Source organism: Poromitra crassiceps, assembly GCF_964638095.1.
Source record: "Poromitra crassiceps genome assembly, chromosome: 7".
NCBI classification, from domain to species: Eukaryota; Metazoa; Chordata; class Actinopteri; order Beryciformes; family Melamphaidae; genus Poromitra; species Poromitra crassiceps.
The window spans coordinates 54,646,613-54,657,450 of NC_139628.1; positions in this window are offsets into that span (position 1 = coordinate 54,646,613).

The following is a 10,838-nucleotide window of genomic DNA, read 5'->3' on the forward strand; positions in this document are numbered from 1 at the left end:
ACATGAAAGAGAATATACTGAATAATGACATCACAACAGTATAATCCTAATGTTGATTTAAAATGATATATTACTCTAAATATGGCTAAAAAAGGGGGGGGAAAAAACTCAAATTTTTGGGGCGCCACCGAATCCGCCTCCCCTTGCTGGACCTCCCCTATTTCGGAACCCTGGTTACGGCCCTGGATACATGTGGAAGTAATGCTGTATTAACCTGCAGATTACAAAGTGTCCACTACAGTCCCATGGACAGAGGACCCTTTTTGGAGGATACCAGACTTGCACATGTGGATTTCACATTTTAAAGGTAAAAGAACCACAATTTCCATATGTGCACAATTAGTTTTGACCTGTAAATTGAATTACCGTAATAAATGTTTGCTTTTCTAGACTCAGTCAATCAGTCATCCTGTGACTTCAGCACCAAGCTCTTCCATGGCCTCTCCCCCAGTGCAGAGTCCCCAGAAGCTTCCATGGCCTCTCCCCCAGTGCAGAGTCCCCAGAAGCTTCCATGGCCTCTCCCCCAGTGCAGAGTCCCCAGAAGCCTGCGCTGGCATTGTCAATGGTAATCATTTCCTATTACACAATTTAATTGACTGCTGACAGTTTAAATGTTATTCTTTATGAGACATGCTTTATTTATTTATTTACTTTTTTCTTTCAGTTTGATAGACCACGCTTTGGTGGGTCACATGGTGCAGCTGCCAAGCCTAATTTAGTGGCCCGGAAGACTGGTCAGGTATTTATGATATAATAGATGCTGAATAGTTTTGTGTGTATTACTGTGTGTAAATATGTTTGTCAAACTATGTCTTTTTATTTTTGGGAATATTTTGCAGCAACTGTACTCCTCCACCACCAGTACTGTCACCACTGCTGGACCTGCTATGTCCTCTGTGAGGAACCCCGTCACCACCCCAGCAACTCCCAGCCCTTCCAAAGCCTCCATGAGAACCAGCACTCCCTGCCCTGCTGTGACTGAGATATTGCCTGGCTCCATGTCTCTGGACATCACACCTTCAGCTGTAAGTTATTGCTGTACAATAAAATGCTTATGTTTAAATCATCTCAATTTTGAAATGTTTACATTTCTGGCATTGTGTAATTTTTTTGGCACCTTACTGATCATCTTTTATTTTATATTGCCTTTATTTTGTATGTTTGTACTCTTTCCTACTTTGCACTACAACTGCTGCACAGCAATTTTCCTTGGGATACAATTATGTTCTATCCCATCTTATCTAATGGGTGAATAGTTTTGTGTGTATTACTGTGTGTAAATATGTTTCTCTAACTATGTCTTATTATTTTTGGGAATATTTTGCAGCAACTGTCCTCTAAAATCAGTACATCAGTGACTACCACCAGCACTACTGTCACCACTGCAAGCCCTGCTCTGTCCTCTGTGAGGACCACCACCCCAGCGACTCCAAGCCCTTCTAAAGCCTCCATGAGGTCAGGCACTCCCTGCCCTGCTGTGACTGAGATATTGCCTGTCTCCATGCCTCTGGACACCACACCTTCAGCTGTAAGTTATTGCTGTACAATAAAATGCTTATGTTTAAATCATCTCATAATAATTAATTTAATTCCCTTTTCAACTATTTTAAGGTAGTATTACATTTCCAATAATTGTCATGTACTTAGGATGTAGATCTACCTGGTCCTGGCCCTGGCCCCGCTCCATTCTGGCTGCCAGTCAAGATGAGGGAAACAATTCCTGTGCAGGATCAGAGGTGGATTGCCTCCACTCTCTACCATGCCAGAAAGCTGCAACCTAACTTGAAGCTCTGCTATGAGCCCCCGGCACCATCACTGATTTACCATCAGGCTCCAACACCAGACCGCTTTTTCAGCCACCGGCTAATGGTGTGGATGCCATATCACCAGTGGAAGGTGAGGGTGGTCTGCCCGACCTGTGGGAAACAGCTCACTGGGTATGGTGTGCACAAGAAGGTACGCAAAGTGCTGGACATCGACAGCTTCTACCTGCTGGTGACAGAAGTTCTAAGGTGCACTGTGTGTTGCACAACATATCTGTCCACCAGTCAGACTGTTCTCAACCAGCTCGACCTGCACCATCAGAAGATGTTCCGCCTGATCCTGACACAGAGGTAAGTGTAATGAGCTAACTATTGAGTTGCTTCAAATTATCTGCAGAATGTAGAATCTTACTTGAATTTAATCTGAATCTTATTACATGCAGGGACATAACATTTGGGATTAAATATACCAGCACTAAGTGATTATTAAAATGTGTTTGTGTTTGAAGATATGCCTGTGACATCCGAGTCATCCGACTGCTGCGGGACCGGACACTTGGGAACAGCCCTACACGACTGGTGAAGCAGCTGAAAGAAAACCACGGGGAGGAATGGCTGAATAACTTAGCCCTTTACCTGGAGGAGTGTGCCAGCTTTGTGGACCGTCCCAGTCTGTTCCCTGTGCACTTCCAAGAGCCACCTGAACCCATGGATGTACCCACTAGTCGCTGGGTGTTATCTGTGTATGGCAGGGACATCATCAGTCGGTTGGACCACATCAAGGCCACCATCACTTCCACGTTTGGGTCGATTTTGAAAATGGACTCGAGCAAAAAGGTATTAAGCAGTGGTGAAAGAACTATTTTGATTTTTACTTAAGTAAACATAGCAATACCACACCATAAAATATAATAATATATTATGGGATTATTAGTGATACATTAACAGGAAACCATATAGTAGAGCTGATTTCTTTTTACAGTGTTGGGTAGTTTAGTCTATAACAATGCATTATATTGTATAAACTGTTCACATGTTTCTTTGTAAAATCTTAATCTAACTACTTAACTATGTGGAGTAAGAAGTATGTGTACAATGTTTTAGACTAAAATGGACTGGAGTAAAAGTATAAAGTACCATATAATGAAAATACTCAAGTTTGTTCAAGGTATTCAAGGCTTTTTATTGTCATTATACAATGATTGCACAATAATACCTCAACAGTGAGTGAATGTACTGAGCTACTTTCTGTCACTGGTAAGTTCATATAAGATAAACTAATGATAGCTAACATGTTCTCAGTCAGTACTTTCTTTTTGTCTCATTTCAGATCACAAAGAAGTTGACAGGGATTGGAAAGGGGACTGCATTTTGGATGACGTCTGTGGGCAATGAGATCGGCCAGATCCTCATCAGCGTCCTCACTGCTGAGGAGGGAGCAGGTCTCGACCTGATGGTGGCGGGCCTCATGAAGAGGTACGTCCGTTGCTCCCCCAAAGGTCCTCTACGTGGACTCCCACTGCTGCGTCGAGGCAGGGCAGAGCAAATTGCAGGCAAGGTTTGGACAGTGGCCTGAGCTCCAAGTCAGGCTTGACATATGGCATTTCATGCGGAGGATGTCTGCTGGGTGCACCACAGATGCCCACCCACTGTATGGCACATTTATGTCTGGCCTGTCTGCCTGCATTTTTGAGTGGGACCCAGAGGACATTGCTCTGTTGCGCCGCGCAGTGACTGAGCAACTGAAGCAGGAGGGTGTCGCTGTCAGCAACATTAGTGTTGGCTTGGTGGACAAGCGCATCACAAAGAAAGATCTGGCCTTCTACTGTCGACGGAGAACCCGTGGAGAGCACACTACCATCCGGATGATCAATGAGCTGCTGCACGAGCTCAAGGGTGAGAAAGGAAGAGATCTCATGGGTATCCCTCTGTTGGAGGAGAACAGGATGGAGCACATCTGGCGTGTTCAGCAGCGACACGTCAAGTGTATCCAGGATGTGCCAGGGATACCTCTGTACAAAGAAACTGGCACCACCATCGTCCTCACCAGATATAGGTGTGCTAGGGGTTCCACATCCCTGGAGTCATTCCATTTGCACCTGCAGAGATTCATTCCAGGTTGGTTACAGTCCCATTTCAACAGATTATGACTATTACTTCTTTAAATCTATCGCATGATCCTTTTCACTAAACAACTGATCTTGTGGTCAACATTTAGAATTAACCACACTTACCTGTACATCAGATTTGATATTGTTCATACAGTACATAGTGATAGGCCACTTCTCATACATATCTATGATCCCCTCCTCTTAACCTGTTCATATGTTGGCATTGTGTGAGCCATATTTTGGATTTGTTTATACCATTTTTACCAGATTATATTGTCTTGTCTTATCTCATCTCATTTATTGTTATAATTTTACTAGGAACCGCTGCCAACACCTTGAATTTCCAGCTGTACCTCTTGGAGGGTCTCAGCAGGTGGAATCAGGACAGAGCAGCTGCATCAGTCACCAGTCAGCCAGCTGCTCTGCTGACCTACGCAGGGGATGTCATTCACAGCATCAACACCAATTACTTGAAGGTTTTTGAACGAAGATATAAATGGTAAATGGTAAATGGCCTGCATTTATATAGCGCTTTTATCCAAGGCGCTTTACAATCAGTAGATAGTCTACATTCACCCATTCATACACCGATGGCGGCAGGCTGCCACGCAGGGTGCCTACACACCATCGGGAGCAAGAAGGGTTAAGTGTCTTGCCCAAGGACACAACGACAGCAGCTGGGAGGGAGCGGGGATCGAACCGCCAACCCTTGCGTCATTGGCCGACCCGCTCTACCTCCTGAGCTAAAGCCGCCCTTTAAGATATGTCAAATCTTTCCAGCCTCCTGCCAAATACGCTGGTACATCCTGTTACTGTTCTTATTCAAATGAATTCTCTTTCTGCAGAAACTATATTTGTAGATTTTTGTTTATTTACATTGCTTCTTTTTCAGGAGAGCTAATTGGTGTGGACTACTTGCCGAGGCAGACAGGACAGCCTTTACAGGAAGTTAGTCCAGACTGAGGATACTGAGAACATGCTGGAAGAGCTGATAGACGAGGGTGGAGAGGAAGATGAGGGCTTTCAGGAGGACGATACACTGGACCCAACAGTTTCAGGTGCTAGTTTCACTAGTGTGTCCACAGACCAGCTTGTAGCCTCCATCCACTCAGCTACACAGCCCCCCAGGCATCCTGCTGTCCAGCCTGCAGTCCAGCCTGCACCCCAGCCTGCTGTCCACCCTGCAGTCCACCCTGCAGTCCAGCCTGCTTTCCACCCTGCAGTCCACCCTGCAGTCCAGCCTGCTTTCCACCCTGCAGTCCACCCTGCAGTCCAGCCTGCTGTCCACCCTGCAGTCCTGCCTGCTGTCCACCCTGCAGTCCACCCTGCAGTCCAGCCTGCTTTCCACCCTGCAGTCGAGCCTGCTGTCCACCCTGCAGTCCAGCCTGCTTTCCACCCTGCAGTCCACCCTGCAGTCCAGCCTGCTTTCCACCCTGCAGTCCACCCTGCAGTCCAGCCTGCTGTCCACCCTGCAGTCCACCCTGCAGTCCAGCCTGCTTTCCACCCTGCAGTCCAGCCTGCTGTCCACCCTGCAGTCCAGCCTGCTGTCCACCCTGCAGTCCACCCTGCTGTCCAGCCTGATGTCCACCCTGCAGTCCACCCTCCAGTCCAGCCTGCTTTCCAGCCTGCTGTCCACCCTGCAGTCCAGCCTGCTGTCCACCCTCCAGTCCAGCCTGCTTTCCAGGCTGCTGTCCACCCTCCAGTCCAGCCTGCTTTCCAGCCTGCTGTCCACCCTCCAGTCCAGCCTGCTTTCCACCCTGCAGTCCAGCCTGCTGTCCACCCTGCACCCCAGCCTGCAGTCCAGCCTGCTGTCCACCCTGCACCCCAGCTTGCTGTCCACCCTGTAGTCCAGCCTGCTGCCCACCCTGCAGTCCAGCCTGCTTTCCACCCTGCAGTCCAGCCTGCTGTCCACCCTGCAGTCCAGCCTGCTGTCCACCCTGCAGTCCAGCCTGCTGTCCACCCTGCACCCCAGCCTGCAGTCCAGCCTGCTGTCCACCCTGCAGTCCAGCCTGCTGTCCACCCTGCAGTCCAGCCTGCTTTCCAGCCCACTGTCCAGCCTGCAGTCCAGCCTGCTTTCCAGCCTGGTGTCTCAGGTGCCCCAGTGCAGGTGCCAGAAATACTGTTGGTAAGCACTGTTTTACGTAAAACTCACAATCAAGCAATAACCATTTGTCCAATTAATTGAACATAAAAACACCAGACAGCATATAAAACATTATTGTAATGCAATTTTACAGCAATTGCGCCCATTTATTTGCTTACTGATGACAAATTGTATGTTTATCAGGCAGTGGACGAGCGTGGGATGCCAGGTATGGATCGGCTCGATAACCTTGCGAAGTATCTGGTGGAACTGAGGACAGAGACCTCCAAGACCCTCAGCAACTTACAGGTCAGCAATATTAAATTGCAATTTAGAATATCATGCTTAGTCCAAAAAGAATAAGATGATCTGCCCCCCATATTAAATTTAAAATGAGTTACTCACATAAGCCTGTGTGAATAAATATTAATTCTTTGTTGTCTGTTGTTCTTGTCTCTTTTTTAGGCAGGCACAATTATGGCCCTGTGGCAAGACTTGCTGGACTTTGATAAACAGCGAGTGGTGCTGGCTGCCAGGTACCAAGACAGACTCAACACAGGAAGGTTTAGGTCTCCCAAAAAGAGGGCTGAATTTACTCCTGGGGTGGACAGTCTGAAAAGAAGTGCCCTTGCATCCTCAGGGCCAATTGCTTCATGGCCAGACTGTTGCCGTGTGGTTGAGGCAATCTTTGTTGGCCTTTGTGACTGTCACAGAAAAGCCAAAAGGTTAGGAAAGACCACTCTCACAAGGTGGTCTCTGATCTTGGAGGACTACCGCATCATACGGCAACTAATCCTAAACAATGATGCTGTAATGACTGACACTAACCTGCAGTTGGTGGAGGTCAATCAGAACACTCTTAAGACTTGGCACAACCGCAAGGTGAAGAGGCAGGATGAAAGGCTGCCGTTACAGGGAATCAACTTGCCCAGTAGGATTCCTGTGGCTGTCGAGGTCCTACCACCAGCTGCTGTCCGTCCTGCTGTTGCTCCACAGCAGCCGGGAGAAGAACATCTATACCAGGGGTGGGCAATTATTTTTCATGGGGGGCCACATGAGAAACCCAGATTGTTGCCGGGGGCCGAACAAATATTGTCATGCCGTAACCCATGGATGGGTAACTTTGATGATAGAGATAGAAAGATAGAAAAAATGTCCTCGCTACCAGGTTTTGCTGAGGGCCGAACGGTGCCAGCGTGAAAAATTTGGTGCATTTGAAGACACGTTTAGAGGAATAACTAATTTTAAATTAACAGTTGTGATGTCATTATTCAGTCTTAACCACCAATATTTCATCCTTTTCTCACTCACTCCTATGTCACCACCTGCTCTCAGGGCTTGAAATTAACTTTTCTGACCACCTGCCAATATGGCTGCTAGATTTTAAAGTTACCAGCCAATTAGAATTTCCACTAGCCAAAATGTTTTTCTTGAAATAAATCAGAATATGAGTGGGTTAATTTAAGCATAAGTATCAGTAAGTGGCCCGGGATGATCAAAGCCTGTGTTGAGGGTCACACGAACAAAAATGCAGTCTTGAAGCTAAATAAATCCAAAACCAATGAGTTAATTATTTAAATTTCTAATTCAATGTAGCCTTTTAGTCATAAAGATTATTGAAAGATATTCCATATTCCAGACTGAAATGCTATAACAGAAGTGGAGTATTGGCCAGAATGACATGAACATTTGGACACTTATTCAGCGGGTATCTTGCATGTTGCGTTCAGGTGCACTGTGTAAAAAACATTTTTTTTTTTTGCAATTCCATCGCGGGCCACACGGGTGGCACACATTTTTGTTTTTGTTCCCACACCAACACAACAGCATTTCTTGTCCCAAGTCCCTGGTAGCACACCATCCCCCCTGCCACTACTTCTGCTCCATCTGCAACAACATACATGAAGAAGGTGCAGACTAACACCTGCAGAAAGTGTGGTCAGCACAGGACAGCAGAAACAAAACACAGCCAGTATAAAGGCACTATTTACTGCCCCTCCACAGAAACTGTGTCAAAAGAGGAATGGCTAGAGGAAATGAGAAAGAAAGAGGCAATGAGAAAGAAATAGTGGGTGGGTTGTATTGGCCTTGAAGGAGGTCTACGCTCTCCGAGCGCATTTCGTTTTATTGTTTACAGTTTTCATTTCAGCACTGTGTTATGTTCCTCTCTGACTTATGTCAATCACCCAACACCCACAGGAAAAAATGAAAGTCTCCTGGAAATGATTTGGGGAAAAAGTTAAAAGTCTCAGTCAGTTAGTTTACCTGTCAACTGTTTGTCCATCAATTCCAGACAATAAAATTTGCAATTTTATATAAATATTGTCTCAGTTCATGTTAATTTTATGGTTAGTTATTTAATTAATTACACACAGCAAGGTACAAACCATTTTGAGCTTTAATGCAACTCAGTAACCAGTACATTTATTCAACCATTTCTTTTGGGGCTAACTTTACTTTCTTCAGGTTGGTGTCTGCGGCTGTTTCTGGTGACTCTTATGACATCACTGATGTCACAGCCTCTGACATCACTGATGATGTCACAATTTATGACATCACTGATGATGTCATCAGTGGGACAGACAGAGAGACAGAGCCCTAGCTCCCTTTTATATACTGATGATAGCACATTTATTCATATACACAGAGGCAATCCAACTTATACAGAGAGGCAATTTGATGTGCTTTACTTAAAACACTTTTGTGCCGCATATTATGAATCTTCATCCTGCCGAAGCCGGGATTCGAACCGACGATCTTGTCGACTTGTCTTCCCCCTCCTGAAGTGCACAGAAAGTAACATTTTATTCTATAACAAAAATACTACATTATGTAAAGACTTAAAAATGCCACAGGAAGGAAAATAAGTGCTCCACAATTGTGTTTTCTTCTCTTCCCCCTCTTTTTCTCCTTTTCTCCCTCCTTCCTCTTTCACCTACAGTGTCATTTACAGGCAACTGCTAGAACCGATTACAATAAAAAAGTGCCCATTTCACAGTGTTATGACCCTGGCCTAGGGGAACCAAGACGCATAACAAAAGACAAGGGAAACGTCGGTGTAACTTCAAAACATAATATATTTATTTATTAAACCCAAACCCAAACCAAACTAAATAAACCATGACATGTGAGAATCAGTAAAGTCAGTGGTGTAAGGCATGTGTGGATGAGTGTAGTGTGTGAAGGGTGTTGCATGGATAAACCAAAGTGTTGAGGTGAGTGCAGGGTGGGGAGAAGAAAGGAATGAAATCAAAACTAAAACCTCAGCCAGGAGGGCAGAGTCTTAAAGCTGGAGTGAGCACCAGGCAGGCCCAGGTGCACTCCAATTAGCTGATCAGCCAATCTGCCCTCCCAGAGTCCTGAGAGCAAAACAGAAGACAAGATAAGAATTAAAGCATATAAACAAACTACCTAAAGCAAAGGAAAGGTGCAGTGGGAATGTGAAACATAAATAATAAACAGGGGACCGTCACAAGTGTAGTTGGGTTAACTATGTTATGTGACCGTACTCATAAGTATGCACTCATGTTTATGCTGTGATACATAGTTGTAACTATTGTTATTGTTTTTATTTCCATGTTATCTTTTAGATGAGCGCTAAACCTAAGAGCCACAAGGCCATGGGAGCCGGGGAGTGGATGCAGAGGCTGAGGGCTTTTGCCAGCTCTGGGCTTTGGCCTTCTGGCAATAGACCAGCCCCAAGGCAGGGAAAGTGGTTTGCAGTCTATCAGAAGGTAAAGTATAACAAAATATGTACCTATTACTTATTACGGTCATTAGTATGCAGGTCACTTGATGAAATGAATGAATGAATGAATGGGCAATACGATGGTGCAGATAATATCAACCAGACAATGGACTGTACACTGGGTGACTCCAGGCTAAATAACAATTCTGATCGTTTCAGATTCTGCACTGCCCCATGCAGGCCCGTGGACAGAGAGCCCTCTTTGGAGCGTCCACGGACTGTAATTGTGGATTCCACGCTGTTAAGGTGATCTATTCAAAAATTCCATCTCATAATTGTTAATCTGTTACATCACATGTCGTAATGGTGTTGTTTTAGCAGCCTGCCACTCAGTCTCCTGGTGCAGCCCGGCAGTCCGTGGCCTCAGACTCGGCCCCTGGTGCGACTACTGCAGCCCCGCAGTCTTTCCTGCGGCCCTCTCCAAGTTTGTCAATGGTGAATATGTTCTTAGTAACTAATTAATGTTTTGTATGAATCATTTTGTATGTGTTGAATTGTAAAATTAACTCTGTTTCTCCTTTCAGTTCACTAAATCGCGCTTTGGTGGGTCACACTCTGCCTTGCTGAAGCCCAATTTAGTGGCTAGGAGGAGCCCCAGTCCTTCTCCTCCTCCATCCTCTGTGAGGACCCCCAGCCCTTCTCCTCCTCCATCCTTTGTGAGGACCCCCAGCCCTTCTCCTCCTCCATCCTTTGTGAGGACCCCCAGTCCTTCTCCTCCTCCTCCTCCATCCTTTGTGAGGACCCCCAGTCCTTCTCCTCCTCCTCCTCCATACTTTGTGAGGACCCCCAGTCCTTCTCCATCCTCTGTGAGGACCCCCAGCTCTGCTGCAGACACCAGCCTGGCAGTAGCCTCTGTGAGTACAGCGTCTATTCACTGGTCTGGCTCTGTTGTAAGTCATCTTTAGTGTAGCCATTATTTATGCAGTAAACAAATTCTTTTTTGTTGTCATCGTCTTCCATTCATCAGCCAGCCACTGCTGTGGCTAAAGCTCCATTCTGGTTGCCGAGTGAGATGAGCAAGAACATCCCTGTGCAGGACCAGAGGTGGATTTATTTCTAGCACGCTCTTTCACTCCGGCAAACTGCGGCCAGATCTGAAGCTCTGGTACGAGCCCCCTGTTCCAGCCCTCATC